Source organism: Peromyscus leucopus, chromosome 19 (genome assembly GCF_004664715.2).
Source record: "Peromyscus leucopus breed LL Stock chromosome 19, UCI_PerLeu_2.1, whole genome shotgun sequence".
In the NCBI taxonomy this organism is placed as follows: domain Eukaryota; kingdom Metazoa; phylum Chordata; class Mammalia; order Rodentia; family Cricetidae; genus Peromyscus; species Peromyscus leucopus.
This window is the reverse complement of record NC_051079.1, coordinates 12,393,989-12,410,224: the sequence shown is the minus strand read 5'-3', so window position 1 is coordinate 12,410,224 and position 16,236 is coordinate 12,393,989. Positions and strand designations below refer to the sequence as shown.

The following is a 16,236-nucleotide window of genomic DNA, read 5'->3' as shown; positions in this document are numbered from 1 at the left end:
GCCAAGGAAAGAGAATGGTTGATAGCAGCACTACAACGTTTGTGAACAGCTGATGAAACAACTCTGAGACCATGGACCACCTCACATAAATCAACTGTTATACCTCTCCTCACAAATGCAATCGAACTCCTAAAGGGTCTTGCAAATAAGGATACAATGAAGTTAAAGGCAAAAGAAACAGTCTCCTTTTGTAAGGAAGGAAGATTTTAAGTAGCTACTACATCTATTAATTTAATTTAATATTTTATGCATCTGGATGTTTTGCCAGCATGTATATATGTGCACCTTGTGTGTGCAGAATTCCCTGAAAGTCAGAAGAGGACACTGAATTGCCTGGACCTGTACAGGTGTGTGTCACCATGTAGGTACTGGGAATAGAAGCTGAAGCCTCTGGAAGAAGAGGCAATTCTCTTTTGGTCCAGCTCCGTAGCACCTGAGGTAGTTAGTATTTTTAAAAGCTGATTTGTCATGAGGGATCTACCCCGAAGAGTGGATGAGTACCTTTATCTCATCAAACACTCATGTGATTTCTCTATCAAATAAATTTAGTGGCTTTCAGAAAGTACACAAATTAGAAAGAAATCCATAAAAGTTATAATTCTTAGTAAGTGATGTGGCTATTTATTTATCTGGAAAGCTTAGGCATGTAAAATAAAAAGTAATAAAGAATTATCAATAGCATAGTAAAATGTCTAAAAAAGGGACACTTTATATACTTCAAATATAACTAACATACTGTGAAAGAAAAGACCCCTTTAGAAAAGTAGTTATAAAAAGAACAATAGCCTCATTGTACTTAATAAGAAACCCAGGGTCTATTTCTTCATCCCCAAGCTTTTCTTCACAAGGGGGGAATTAATGAGTTTTATTCTAAGGATTCTTTCTGGTTGGCCTTATAATAGCTCTAAGTTGTTCTTGCTAGTTCAGATCAGCTGTAAGTGAGAAACGTGGCTAGTTCTTGGCTTTTGCCTCACTCGGTCCACAGTTTGCCTATGAATGAGGGAAGGCCCCCTGAAGACACATCACTTCTCTTGGCTTTTTCCTCTCCATCACTGAACTGGCTGCTGCTGTTTGTTCTTCTCTGAAGAGCCATTTACCTTTATGCAGTCATTAAGATGCAGAAGGCTCAAACCTCAGTCATCTCATTGTCTTTCTTTACAACCCATGTTATTTATATCCAAATGTTTATATTTAGTTCTGGGGACTGAACTCTAAGTCCAACACAGGCGAGGCAGATGTTCTACCACTGGATTACAACCTCAGGCTTGATCCATGGTTTTAATTAACATACATATATAGGTGGTACGAATTATTTTAAATTCTACCTAGAACTGTAGTTCAACATCCAAACCACTATAGCTAATGTGTTGTTTGCAAATTCTACATAGACTTCTCAAATGTAACTCAGATCTGTGTTCAAATTTGAAAACCTTCTGTCTTCATCCATTTGTGTTCCTGCAACAAACTCCAGTAGACTAGCTAATAGATAAAGAACATAAATGTATTCATAGTTATGGAATCTAGAAGTGGAGCCCTAGGCACCAGCAAAAAAGTGTCTAATGAAAGCTGATCTCTGCTCCCAGGGTGATACTTTGGTGCTCTGTCCTTACTTGGTAAGGTAGGTGCAAGGGTGGAAAAGCCCTGTGAAACTTACGTTACAAGAACACTAATTCCTGACAATGGCAGGATCCTCAGGATTTAATCACTTCCTCAAAAGCTTTTGCTCTTAATACTGTCATCATGGGGGTCGAGTTTAAATGTATGGATTTGGATGGACACACACTCCAAATACAGCACACTTCTCCCAGGTTTACCTATCTCAGAAAGTATGAGCATGAAGGTGGGTGTCAGATAACTAAAATTCACAGAAAGAGGAGATAGCACTGGATGCAAAATTCATGAGTTCTTCAGCTGAATGCTAAAGGCATTACCTTCTTGCAATATATTGGCTGTCTTTTACGTATGAGAAAGCTAGTGTTCTTAGATTCAAAATAATCTTTCATTGCTCTTTACTGTATGTTCTTGAGCTTTCCAGATAAAGTGATATGTAAAATTACCAGAGAAAGGCTGGGTAAGAATCACCTGAAATGAATGGAGTTAGCAGTGCCCTTTGCTCATACAGGGTCCTAAATGATGTCTGTTCCCACCAGTCAGACTGGAAAGCATGTGTCCCTGTAGTAAAGAATAATTTACTGTGAACTAAGTGCTGGTACGTTTGCATCTGCCTAGGATCTTAAGCTTCCAAAATATCAAGCTGCTTCCAGATAAATATATCACTCTCACTTCTGTTCTCTTTCAATCTCTCTTAATCTTCCCCTTCTTACTCTAATTTATATTCCCAGGGAGCTCAGTGCACCTCTACTAATCCTACAGTCTGCTAGACTGTGAAGTCATGACCAGCTCATGAAACAGAATATCCCCATGTCTAGCACACTGCTCAGCCCACTGTGGTAAAAATGATTTGTAAAATAAATGAATTCTCTTGATGACATCAAGTTTGTTAATAGGTATCACTGAGAACATTTTCAGTAGATTTTGGATTAGACATAGATATGGATGTGACTTTTGTCAGGAAATCTGTTGGACCTCGCAAGAGTCATTCTGGTCATCTCAGGAAAAAGTACATGTTTACCAAGTTCATGCTTGACCAAATAGGAGCCCAGCACTTGTGAAGAGTGGAGACTATTTCTTTAACAAGAGGCATCTTAACCATATACTTAGTGATATAGACCTATAGCCTCTATAGACCACAAGGCAACCCCAGAACAAACACATCTCAGGAATATTTTCTGCAGTTGGCTTCTATTGTAGATACTATATCCCCAGGAACATTCCAGAAAGCAGAAGCTGTATTTAGATGTTTAATGCTGGTCCCCATCACTAAGAGCTAGTTTTATGAGCAGGGCAAATCAACAGTCCACTGACAGTTTACCTCCTGAGACACCACCCTTCATTAGAGCAAACTACCTCATGTTACTCCCATACTGCTTTCAGATATTAGAAATAAAAAAATAATTAAATATGCACATTGATGCGGAGATCCAAACACCACTCCTCAGGACTCCTTACTTATGTCTGAGTGTTTATTCCTTCATGTCTTCTTTGATGTATTTTATAAGTGGAGTTAGGGTATTTTTTCAGACTAGTTTTTAAGTAGGACTAAATAACCACTAGGGATTGAAAGGTGATCCTAGGAGTTTAATTGATATTTTTTTCTTCTGTCGACCTTTAGGAGTTTCTACATAACATCTGTTCATCATAGTCCATGCTTGCCTTGATATGAATTAAATCTCACCATCTATGTGCTGTTCCTTTCCACATCTGTAGCAAAGCTAGTGGAAGTCTGTTACTTATGCAAGACTCTCATTTTCCCTGCCTGAATAAAGCTGAAAGTTAAGTTATAAATATTTTATTAAATGAATTAGACAGCAAAGGGTAACTATACAAATATCACTTGGCAACATAACGTGTCAGTAATAAAATATGGTAGTGGTAGTGGATTAGGCACAGTCGAGAATACCCTTTCATGCTGGGCAGTTACCACATAACATCCGTATGTAGGGTGCAGAACATGTTTTATCATAAGGAATGATGTTTTCTAGGCTGAATGTGTTGTGTTCCCCTGTTAACCACACTGAGCATGGGAATAAAAGAAGTTCCATTTGCTGAATTGTCCATTATTGGCAACTCAGTCTAATGTATACATTATCTGACATAAGGTGAAGGTAGACACTGGTTAATAAAATTGGATGTTAACCACAAGTGAGCTAAGAAGTGAATAATGTAGATAAAAATCAGCTGTTTCCATAAGTCATTTCCATATTATTAAATAAGCTATGTATACTCCCATGCTTCCCTTACAGTCTGAATGGCAAGAATGGGAATAGCAAGCCTCGGATTGCAAGGATATCATTGGCTATGTATGATTTAGTATCACCAGTAAGTGACTTAGGCAAGACGGAATAATGGATTTCCTAAGTACCTTAAGATATGCTTTCAGAAGCAGGGGAAAAGCCAATGTGTCCATTCCATTAAAATAATTACATTTCAAGTACACGCTTACTTCTACCTAAAGGCTTAAGATACTAGTACTTTTCATATCTTTAATACATTTGAATTTTATAATCTTTTAGGTAAATTGACATTTCATTATATATGCTATTTGTAGAATAAAATAACAGTATAATTTTTAAATCAATATATACAGTATGTGGAGCGATCTCTAAGAGGAGCTTGGCTTATTGAAAATGTATGAGCTATTTCCATGGAGGAAAAAGAACCAAAAGCCCTTTCCCATTTGCATTTATAAAGGCTTCTTTAAATATATACACTGATGCCAACATAGCCATCAGAAATCAATAAATCACATTCCCGGCTGCAGTAAATGCTTGACACACACATTCATTTTCCTGGTCCAAAATTCTCTGTAAAAGGACTGTGTAAATGTTCCATTTTAGTTTAATGACATTCTCCACGGTTAAAATTATGTGCATTACTGCCAGTGAGTGCAGATAGGATTTTAAAGTGCCTCTACTGTATATATCCTTCAGAAGCTAACCATTTAGCAGACCATAGACACTCAGCTACAGACACAGAACGACAAGAACAACAACTTCAAAGAGTCCGAGAGGACTGAAACACTGCAATTACCACTGAGTCAAAAAAAAAAAAAGGTATCATCTGTTGGGATGCTGTTGGGGGATGGTCTGATAAAAATTTGCAGACAGCCCTGCTTGTCCTGATGCCACCAAATGGAGGTGGTGAAGATCATCACTTAAAAATGACTCAGGTGACAGACCCGACAACAACCTATTCATCAGCAAGCTTCAATTTGAAAGTGTAATAAAAGCCTAAATATGACTCCACTTTAGGTGACATTTATTCCACCAGCTGCCATATATTTTTAAAAGGTCACAAAATTGTTCTATGTAGACACATTGATAAAGTGCAAATTCTTAAAGGAAGATTTGCCATGCATCATCAGGGAGGCTCTAAAAATTCTCCTACACATCTGTGGGGAGAGAGGGAGAGAGAGAGAGAGAGAGAGAGAGAGAGAGAGAGAGAGAGAGAGAGAGAGAGAGAGAGAGAGAGAGATGCACAGCTGGCCAAAGAGCCAAGCACTGAGGTTTTGGAGGCATTCTTTTTTTTTTCACATGGGGCCTGGATGAAGGGTGGCTGGATGAAGGGTGGGTGACTTCTACGCCTTCGTTTCGTTTGCTCTGGCCAATACAATCCTGACCCTCTGGGGTTTTCTCCCTTGAGGTCAGAATCAAAGTTCTGTGACTGAAGAGAAGAATTTTGATTTGTGCTTAATTGATCATATTCAAACTGCCTGTTCTCTATTTCAATACTTCACAGTTAATATGCTTTTCTCCCTTGAAACCTACAATTTCTCTTTCCCACACTTCCAGTTGGTGCAGCTCCACCCCGATCTTACTAGCCTGAGCCCCACTGCCAGCCAATGAGCACCTCCCAAACTACCCCTCTCCATCTGCAAAGCCATCATTTGAGATTTAGGAAACTATCTCCCTCTTGAAAAACCCATATTTCAGAACATCTGTTACCAAGGTAACTGCACAAAAAATTATTTGGCATTGTTGGGGTGAAAACAGGTAAGGAGAACAGTTTGTCAACCACCACTTAACCTCATCATCAACATTACTCAGTTGTCAGTTCCTTTGGTATATTGAATCTTTATGCTGGTCCATCGTGCTGTCTTCCAACATATCTTCATTCTCTGAGCAGACAGAATCACTCTGCACTGCACTTTCACACTTAATTATGTCCTCACTCTTTTCCTGCTCCCAATGATCTCAGGAATCAACCAACACATGTGTGCATGTACTATGTACACACACACACACACACACACACACACACACACACACACACACACACACACAACCTTTCCTTAATAGCCTTCTTTTTAACTGCTCTTGGGTTGCAAGCTATAATCTTAGTTACTAGGAGGCTGAAGCAGAAGGATCACAAAATCAAAGCCAGCCTGAACTATACAAGCCAGACTGTCTAAAAATAAATAAATAAAGGAAGCCTGGAGATATCACATGTGGAATGATGGAACATGGCTTCCCTAACACCTGTTGGGGCCTAGGTTTAATACACACATATATACAAAAAATATCCATAAAAATTTAATTTTCCTTGCTATTATAATCCAGCCTCTTTGAATTTTGAAATTTTAGTCAATAAATAGAAACATCTCTTCTATTTTAAACTCATCAGTAACCTCACTATTTAGGTCAAAACATATTGAAGTCTACTTTCCCAAATGTACAAGAAGTCACATCTGATATTCTTAAAATCTTCTTCTCCAAATCCAATTATTAAATGTTCATAATTTTATTTCTAAAAATGCTGAGGATATAATCACAATGTGACTATTTTTTTATCTCAAGATTTTGATTTTTATCTATGCATATGTGCATCTGTGCCTGTCTTGTGTGTGCAGATGACTGCACTGTATCCCCTGGAGTTGGAAGTGCTACCCAGCATGAGGGTTGGAATCTGAACTCAAGTCCTCCAGTGGAGCAGTAAGCACTCACAACCAAGGCGTCATCTTTCCAGCGCCACACTGTGACGATTATTTGGGACAGATCTCTCAGTGTTAATGAGGTCACCAAGGAGATTTTCTATCTAGTATCACTGCACCTACAATAAGCAAAAGGAATACTGTAGTGCATCCTCAACTTGGTGGTGATCTGTGCACCAAGGACAGCAAGAGGCATTTAGAGAATCATCTATACCAGCTCCTCTAGCCTCCAGAACCATGAGAAAAGATTTTTTTGAATCCTTTGAGCCTCTTGGTCTGTTGTATTGTGTTACAGCAGATTAACTAGCTTAATTCAACACCTCATGAATCCAGCCTTTTTTATCCTGTAATGTTTCAGTCAGTTGTTCATTTCATCCCTTCATACATTTATTCATTAATCCACTCATTCATACATCTTCTTATTCCTACATTAATTCATCCACTTCATTCATTTATTAATTTATCACTCATTCATTCATCCATTCTTCCTTTTGTTCATTTACCATTCATCCACCTGTTCATCCACCCATCCATCCATTCACCCATTCACCCATCCATCCATCCATCCATCCATCCATCCATCCATCCATCCATCCATCCATCCATCCATCCTTATTTACTGACTCTCTTCTTATGTGCCACACACATTGAACAGAATAAAGCTACTATCTTGGAACCTTTATGTAAATGAAGTCACACAATGCACACGTGGGAGAAAATACACAGAAACATATATGACAGAGAATAACTAAAGAGGGTACCTAAAAAGGCAGATGAATCAAGAAAGGCATGTAGTTGCAAAACACTATCTTCTAGGCATAACACAACCATTTCAATCATGACTTCACAGAGGCTGTGGTTGCCTATATCAGGTCTGCTCAAGGTAAGACCTGTTAACAGGCAGTCCTGGGTGAAGAAAGAGCTTATAGGGCTAAACCTCTACCTGCTAAATTCTTGGCTGTTGATGGATTCCTGGGAAGGGGAGTCATAATCTCTAGATGTGCACCTACTGAGGACAGTTCCATGTGCACGGTCACTCAAATGGCCCTAGTAAAACTTAGTGGGTTGGTTCACAAACAAGACAAAAAATCATGGACATGAGGAAGGAACCTGTAGGGAAGACAGGGGTAACAAATATGAAAGATAAGAAAATGTGGGTTGATGAGAGTGACCAGATTGTGTTATATCCATGTGTGAAATTGTCAGAGAACAAATTTAGTTAAAAAGAAAGGCCTTTGTAAAGCAGTAACTTTGGGTTCTGATGGGTAGAAGTGAGCTGATCTGACCAACAGTGGCAACACAGGCATGGGAGATTACAGGCTTACTGCCCGAGTAACAAAGGGAAGACTGCATTGATCACCACAGCAAAGGGTGGGGCTCGGTCCCCTTGCTTCCCTTCTCCACCAAAGCTCTTTATAAAAAGTAAACCTATTCATGCCACGCCTCACTAAAAACATCCTGGCCTAATCTAAACCGTTTAGGGATCCTTAGGTCTTTCTGAAGCCATTTTTCCAACTCACCTTCATAGCCTCAGTGTCCTCACCTGATAGCTCCACCTCACACATACAGCTAGACCCCATTGCCTTCTCTGCTTTGTATACTGGGGACAAGGAAGATCCTGAGGGGAAAGAGCATGAACTTGGATTTGTATTATCTGCTCTTCAGATGCTGATTCCCATGATTGTACTTGGAGGAAGTTAGATTGGTTTGGGTCTTGCCTTTGATCTTGAGTTAATTGGGTCTCCTCTTTTGCCTTCTGAATCTTTCAGGCCTGAAGTTTAGATTGATATAATCCCTCTTCTCTATGTGTCCATATGAATGTGTGAGTGAGTGAGTGAGTGAGTGAGTGTGTGTGTGTGTGTGTGTGTGTGTGTGTGTGTGTGTGTGTGTAGTGAGGTGAGGGGCCAGTGTGGTATAGCACAGAATTACAGGCTAATGCGGTGGGGTAGGGGGTCAGCAAAGGAAGCACTTGGACTAAAGTTTCAAATTTGGGGTTGATTTGGAAATACCTGCATGGAGGAGTGTCTTGATGGACAGCTTGATGGACAAGGACGGAGCCTAAATGAGGTGGGTGAGCAGGTGGGCCTTGTCTTCAAGTCAGGGCTTGAATGTGATGAGGACTCATCCACACAGGGGAGGTTACCTGGCCTATATGGAACAATGACTGCTTATATGGGGATAATGTCAAGCATTTAAATATATTAAGTATAATAGAAGCCAGTTTCTTGCTATCAGAGAAGGGGGACAGCCTGAAAGAGTAACACTAGAGTGACCACAAGGTATTAGGTCAGTTTGAATTCATGGTTTACAAGACAGGAAGCTGTATCTGGAGATAGATGTAGATGTGGATTTTGTACTGGTTACACACTAGATTCACAACTCTCTACATGAATGGTCCTTGAAGCCAATACAGAGTTAAAGAGCTTTTCCCATATGTGTGTAGGCACATATATATTTTGTGCCTATATGTATTGTCCAAATTAGTCCTAGATCTGGAAGAAGCAGTACCCCAACTGTGAAAAGCACCCTGTCATGAAATCTGGATTTCTAGATTCCATCCTGCAGTAAAGGAAATCCTGGTTTCTTGATGACAGGGTTCATCCTGGACTGGTACCAAGAATGTACAAAATGAAATCACACCACCTTGACCTTGATGTGCTTCACAGTAAGGAAGAGCTCAAATAATAACAGGGACACGTCTGTGAGTACAGGAGCCCCCTTTAATGGTCTCCTATTGCCCGGATGTGGGATAATTTCAGCATAATAACCTATTAAAAACAGAAAGCCACGAAGTTGTGCAAATATAAATTAGTAAGTGGGATGTTTGAAGAGCAAGAGGATATTTACATGGCTAAAATTAACTTCTTCAAAATACTATTTGATTTCAAAGAAGGAAGCAGTAAGTTTTTCATTAGGGAAACTGGGCAGCAGCATGGAAGAACACAGATTGATTTACTGTCCCCTTCCCACGGATTGTAGTACCAGCCCAGATTGGCTTACAGTTTTCAAATGTGTCACATTGCAGACAGTGGAGAGCAGCATCAACATTTAATACACTTACAGATCTGTACGTGGTCTTTTGTTGATCAAAGAGATCCCACTAGGACTCCTGGCCAAATATGACTGGAGCTCAAATCACAAAGACACCATAACATCTAACCTGCTTACACTAGGTCTATGGGAAGGAAGTCCTCATTTCCTTATTTTTATCATACATACTGTGTGTCCAGCTCCCACTAGCCTTATCATTCATCTTCCTCGCCTCTCACTAGTTATCTTCCTCTGCCCAACAGTCCTCTTTCTGCCTTGCCATCACATACATTCCATTAACTCTAATATCCTAACACACTGGGTGGGAAGAAGAGTAATCCACCAGCCTAGAAACACTCTGAAATGCACCTTCTAAGGGTTTATGGTCATTTTATAAACTGGATGATGAGGAGCAGAAGGAGAAGGAGGATAAGGAAGAAAGGAAGGAAGAGAAGGAAGAAAGGAGGAAGACACAGAGGGGTCTAAAGGCGAAGACAGAGAAGAAGGTAAGGAGGAGAGGGAGGAAGGGAATGTAACAATCCCTGAAGACTGCAGTGTTCCTTCTATGGTTTAATTATGGAGCAAATCAGACTTTTGGCAGTGGAGGCATGGATCTAGAGGACAAAGTGAAGATACCCTCCTTACTCCTGAGGTAGAATAGAAAGCCAGGGAAAGTACAGGGTTATGAGAAAGACCAAGGTTGGACTCATTCAGGGTAGTATGGCTGTAAACTGCATATGAAAAGGGACAGGAACCCTCTTAACCGAGAATCCAATAGAAGCCTCTAACCACCTGAAACAAGAACTCTAGCACAATTAAAACCTGTTGCACACAGAGTTAATATTCCCTTCATATATGGATATTATTTTAAAGGGGCAATGACCGAGCCTTAAGTCTTGAAGGTATATGATCTTAGGTGGGGTCCCATTCCTCCATAGAGGTGGCCTGAGAATCTCAAACTTAATTTTGTTTACAGTAGCTTCCAGGATCTCTTTTATCTTATCAGTCATTCAGGAATTACCAGTAATAAGACAGTAGTCAAGCTCCCGCACAATCCTGTATATGCCTTTGTATGACTAATAAAAACAATAAGCAGGGAATCTCTTTCAAGTCCTGCTTTGTTCTGAGCACAGCCTTTCCTCCCAAGCCTCCTGCTTAAACCTATATTAAGGTATGCTTAAGACAATTTCCAACTCTTCTTCAAACACTAGCTAGTTCTGAAATCATGGCAGAGTTCAAGTCACAAATCTCAATTTGTCTAGAGTCAAAGTCCTTAAAACTCTAGGGGGAATTCTTCAGGCTACTGGGGATACGAGTGGGGAGCTGTGCCTCCTTTACCTGTACTTCAAAATGCTAACAGTCCTTGGCCGGGTGTTGGTGGCGCACGCCTTAATTCCCAGCACTCGGGAGGCAGAGGCAGGCGGATCTCTGTGAGTTCGAGGCCAGGCTGGGCTACCAAGTGAGCTCCAGGAAAGGCGCAAAGCTACACAGAGAAACCCTGTCTCGAAAAAACCAAAAAAAGAAAAAAAATGCTAACAGTCCCTAGTCTCCACCTCTTATCTTTCTGTCCTCTGCCTAAAAATAATCTCCATATCGAAAAGGTTCTCTGTGCCCTATGCCTTCCCTTACTTTTTCTTACGTGCATCCTTCAACATGCAGGTTCCCCTGTGGTGACTATGACACCTCCCTATCTCATCAAATTGCAGAGCTGACATAAATAATTTTGTCTACTTAAACCTAATTCATCATCTATAGTTGCAAGCTGAAGACAGCACCCCTTTCATACAGAGAAAGTGTCTTAATCCAATGTGTTACAAATGCAAACTCAATCTACCGTCTCTTCTGAGGATATGGCTAGTTACCTGGCACACATTTATTCATTCCTGCATTGTACTCTCTAACAAAATTTCTTAGAAACATAACTTTAAAGTGTCTCTGACCATAACACAAGTATATAACTTTATGGCAGTAGCAGTGAAAACACTGTTCCAAGGGCAAGACCTCATTGACTCAAGCCTGTCTTTGTCTTCCATTCCATTAGCCTCAGTCATGGTTGGATAAGAGATCAAGTGACCTCAGCAGCAACTGTGAGTGTGAATCTTGGGGCTTTGTTCTAAATACTGGGACAGGGGCTGGAGAGATGACTCAGAGGTTAAGAGCACTGGCTGGTCTTTCAAAGGTCCTGAGTTCAATTCCCAACAACCACAGGGTGACTGAAAACCATCTGTAATGAGATCTGGTTCCCTCTTTGAGCCTGCAGGGATACATGCAGGCAGAACACTGTATACATAATAAATAAATAAATCTTAAAAATAATACTGGGATAGATGCATTTTTTCCCATGAAGGTGTGACAAGAGGTAAACACATATTTTAAAAATTCAGATAGTGATTCTGTCACAAAGGGACTTATATTTAAAACATCAACTTTCTTACAAAATTCACTTAGTTAAATAATGCAATGGTTCCTTTACAATAACTGAATCCCAAGATAAACAACCAAAACCATGCCCTAATACATGAAGCCCTATTATCTTACATACCTGGAACCAATAAATCCCCTTAAGGCTTAAGTCAGTTTAGATGGATTTTCTGTTACTTGCTATATAATACGTGAAGAGTAAATTCAATGTCAACTGCTGTGGGATAATGCTTTGGTACACTGGTTTAATAAAACGCTGATTGGCCAGTAGCCAGGCAGAATATGCAGACAAGGAGATTTCTGGTAAGAGAAATGCTGAGTCAGGAGACGCCAGCTCTGCCGTCCAGGGAGCAGCACATAATGGCACACAGGTAAAGCCACACAACACATGGCGACATATAGATTAACAGAAATGGGCTGAATTTAAGTGTAAGAGCTAGTCAGTGATAGGCCTTGAGCTAATGGCTAAGCAGTTATAATTAATATAAGCCTCTGTGTGTTTACTTGGGTCTGAGAGGCTGTCGACCGGGCGGAGCACAGGAAAACTTTAGCTACAGTCAACTACATGTAACAAAGTAATAAAACAATTAGAAGTAAATAAATTATGATTGGAGACAAACAGTCCTATGAATAGAGTTGGGAAAAGGCAGAAGAGCAGGAGGTTGGAGAGGTTGGCTTCATGGATGCTAACAGTGGCAAGACAAAAGGGGATATATAGCTTTTTATATTTAAGGATGCAATCATGTAATGAACTCCAAGGTTAGGGATCCTACAGGGTTGTTTTAGGCTGGTAAGGAGGCAGAAACTTGGAATATTCAGGAAAGGAAAACATGAGAGTTAGGAATTTCAAACTTTGGGTAGGCGTCTTCACCCAGTAAAACTCCCAGGGATTTCATGTAATTATAGACCCTCCCATGGGCTCAAATAAACTGATGCAATCAGATTGCATTCTCCTGCCTTCCTCACTCATTCTAGTCTAGGAAACTGGTATTTGTAGCAATCTGGAAACTTTTAAGCTAAGCTCAGGGATCGGTACCATAGGCAGCTTGTATCAAGTCAGCCACACATTATTCTTCCAGGCGACATTATCAAGCCCACTTTGTTCAGAGGAAACAGGAACTACTTTTTGTAGTGTAATAGAGGGAGAAATGGGTAATGAGAGGAGAAGGGAGAAAGAGGAAGAGAGAAGGGGAGAGAAGAGAAAATATGGTCCAAATTTCTTTTGTCCAAATGCTGACAAGGCCAATAGTGGGCTATGTCCTTCCAAAATCCCAAAGACAAAATCTTAGTAGTTTTCTGCTCCTTCAAGAACCCCACACCACAGACAGTCTGCTATTTGGACCTACTGTGGTGAAAATAAGTATAGAATTCTGTGTTTTCTTTATATTTCCAAGGCTAATTCCCAAGGTCAGACCACCATTTCTTATCTAAACAACTATACTGTCTGCATCCCAGTCCCCCTTTGTCTCACCTGTCCTATCCATTACTCACAGGGCTACTGGCTCCTGAGAGAAAATAAGCATTGCATGTTTATTAACCCTCTCATCCTCCTCTATGTCTAGGCACTAATTATATGTGTGCATCACTTCTTACTTGAAAAAAATCTTTGATGGTTTCTACTGGTTTCACACAAAGTTCCAAGAATCTAGTTAGCCTGAAACCAGGTCTTTTTTTTTTTTTTTATTTTTTCGAGACAGGGTTTCTCTGTGTAGCTTTGGTGCCTTTCCTGGAACTCACTTTGGAGACCAAGCTGGCCTCAAACTCAGAGACCCGCCTGCCTCTGCCTCCCGAGTGCTGGGATTAAAGGCGTGTGCCACCACCGCCCGGCCTGAAACCAGGTCTTAAAAGTTTGCAGGGCAAGGTGCCTTTTTTCACAGTATTCTAGAATTCCTCCCAATGTCAGTCATACAGAGGACTGAATCTACCGGAAAGTCATGTGGGCAGTTTGCCAAGGCCAATCTCTCCTTCTGGAAGATGCTCTTTATGGTAAAAGCACTTTTCAGTGCTTCCAGGCTCCACTTCACCCTTCTTCCCCACTACAGTTTTCTCTAATACTGCATTTGGGTTGACTGCTTTCATCTTCAACGACTGTAGAGGACTTCATGCTTCTATTTTGACACTGATGTGCTCCAGTCGTCTTGCTAAATTTGGTGTAGACCTACACATCCATTAATCTTACTCCTTAATTACAAAGAAAGGGCACTGCATTGCAATGTGAGGTTTTCTGCTCCCTTATGCCTACCCACACAGCTAACTCACACACTCCCTGCATTCATCAAGTAGACAACACTCAATGCATGCTCTGTAAATATTTCTTGAATAAATAATCTCCCAAAGGGACAAATGTTATTCACGAGTGGGTATTGTGCCAAATTCATTTATATTTCTTTCTTACAGTAGCTAGGAAATAAATGGAGTAATATAAACTGCTGCGGCTTGAATAAAATATCAGGCTCACACCATGGTCTCTTGGGTTAGTGCATCTTTGGCTAAATCTAGGGCAATTTGTTATTTCTTCATTTCACTAGTACTTACTGAGTATGTGGTATATGCTACACCTTAGTGTAAACAATATAAATCACATACATGTCAAAGTGGAGAAAACAACTGTGTATGCTAATAAATGAATCTCCAAAGGTTTTTCTTGACTCCTGAATTCCATTTTCAATCAAACAAACAAATAAAATGACTATCCGTGGCTCATCCCTATAAGTTCTTTCAAAGGTTGTAAATCAAAACTGAAATCATATATTTTTGAGGGGGAAGAAAAGGTAGAGAAAAAAAGCCAGAAAGAAGAGTAGGGTGAGGAGGAGGAAAAGCAGGAGCGATAGTGAAAGACAAGGATAATGATGACTATATTTTCTTCATTTTTTATTTTATTGCCAATCCCCCTCAAGCCTTTCTTTCTTCCTCTTTGGGAACTTAAATAGTATACTGATTATTCCTGCTATCATGTTTCCAATGTTTGGCATTCCTTTCCAGTATTGAGAAATTACTTTCTTAAAAAGCAGTTGGAAGGGAGACTCTTCGGGAAGAGGAAGTTGACCAGCACTAGGTGGGGTCAAGGATCCAACAGATGACAAGGGCATGGATATGATAAATGTTATTATACACATATATAGAAATTTAATAAGGGAAATCATCATTTTGTACAATCACTATACACTAATAATGAGGGGAGAAATGTCACCTAACAAAGACAATTACATGGGAAAGTATTCAAAAGCAATGGTATTATTAGATTGTACTCTACTCAAAAGACCTCGGCTTTGACTGCAGGTAGCTGAGGACAAGGCTGTTACTTCAGCTCAATACTAAAGGAATTTTCCAGAGTCTATTTCTAGTGTCTTTATAAAGTTTACAAAGTCTACTGTTCTTCTAATAACAGAGACTCCCACTGGTTAACTCTTGATTTCTTAATTCAAAAACCCATTTTGTTCCAATTCTGTTTATATCTGCAGGTTAAAGAAAGATTCTTACATTTGTCTCTGATACTTCCATTTGCATTTGTGCTTAGAAAGGCACTGTGAGCTTCTATTAGTCTAAGCTTGTCCATTTCTCCTCACGTTTTAGCAATCTGTAAAAAGTACATGCACCCAAGCACAGTGTATTTAATCATTCATGACATGAGCATTGATTAAGCGGTTACTGTCTATTATCTTTAAGCATCTAAAATATACTGGAGACACAATAAAAGATGATGATTTTCTTTGTCAACAGTGGCAACCCCCGCCCCAATGAAATGTATCTGAAGTCAAATTAATCTTTTCAAAAAGATGAATATATTAAAGAGATATGTAGAAATTTTAACAAGCTATTAGTTATCAAAATGAAATTTATATGAAAAGAGGTGGGCAAGTTAGTAGAAAACTAAGCCATATAGAAAGCTATCAAAATCATTCAGAAAGGTATAGAAGTATGGAATCAGTGTTGCCTAATTCAGTTCACAGATGGACCTGTGTGTTCAAAATATAATTTCATAAGTATACATACATTAGTTAAATATATGAACTGAAAAATGCAGCATCAGAATTTACTGAAATAAGAATTACAGAACAATGGATATATTATGCCAATAAAAAAGAATCACAGAAAATATGTTTTCAAGATAGAATTTAGTAATTTTTGTGAGATTTAACAAAAATTCATGAAGTTTTTTCCTTCTCTTCCCTTACAGAACAGTTTAGAAGTTGATTGATGCCTCCTTTTACATGTCTATATTTGTATTTCTTTAC

At 39.5% G+C, this 16,236-nt stretch overlaps 1 protein-coding gene across 6 annotated transcripts in view; it reads right to left on the bottom strand.

Annotated features, from left to right (window-relative positions):
- Asxl3 (ASXL transcriptional regulator 3) overlaps positions 1-16,236 on the bottom strand; it is a 178,300-nt gene that overhangs the window by 51,278 nt on the left and 110,786 nt on the right. The gene's annotated exons all lie outside the window — the stretch shown is intronic.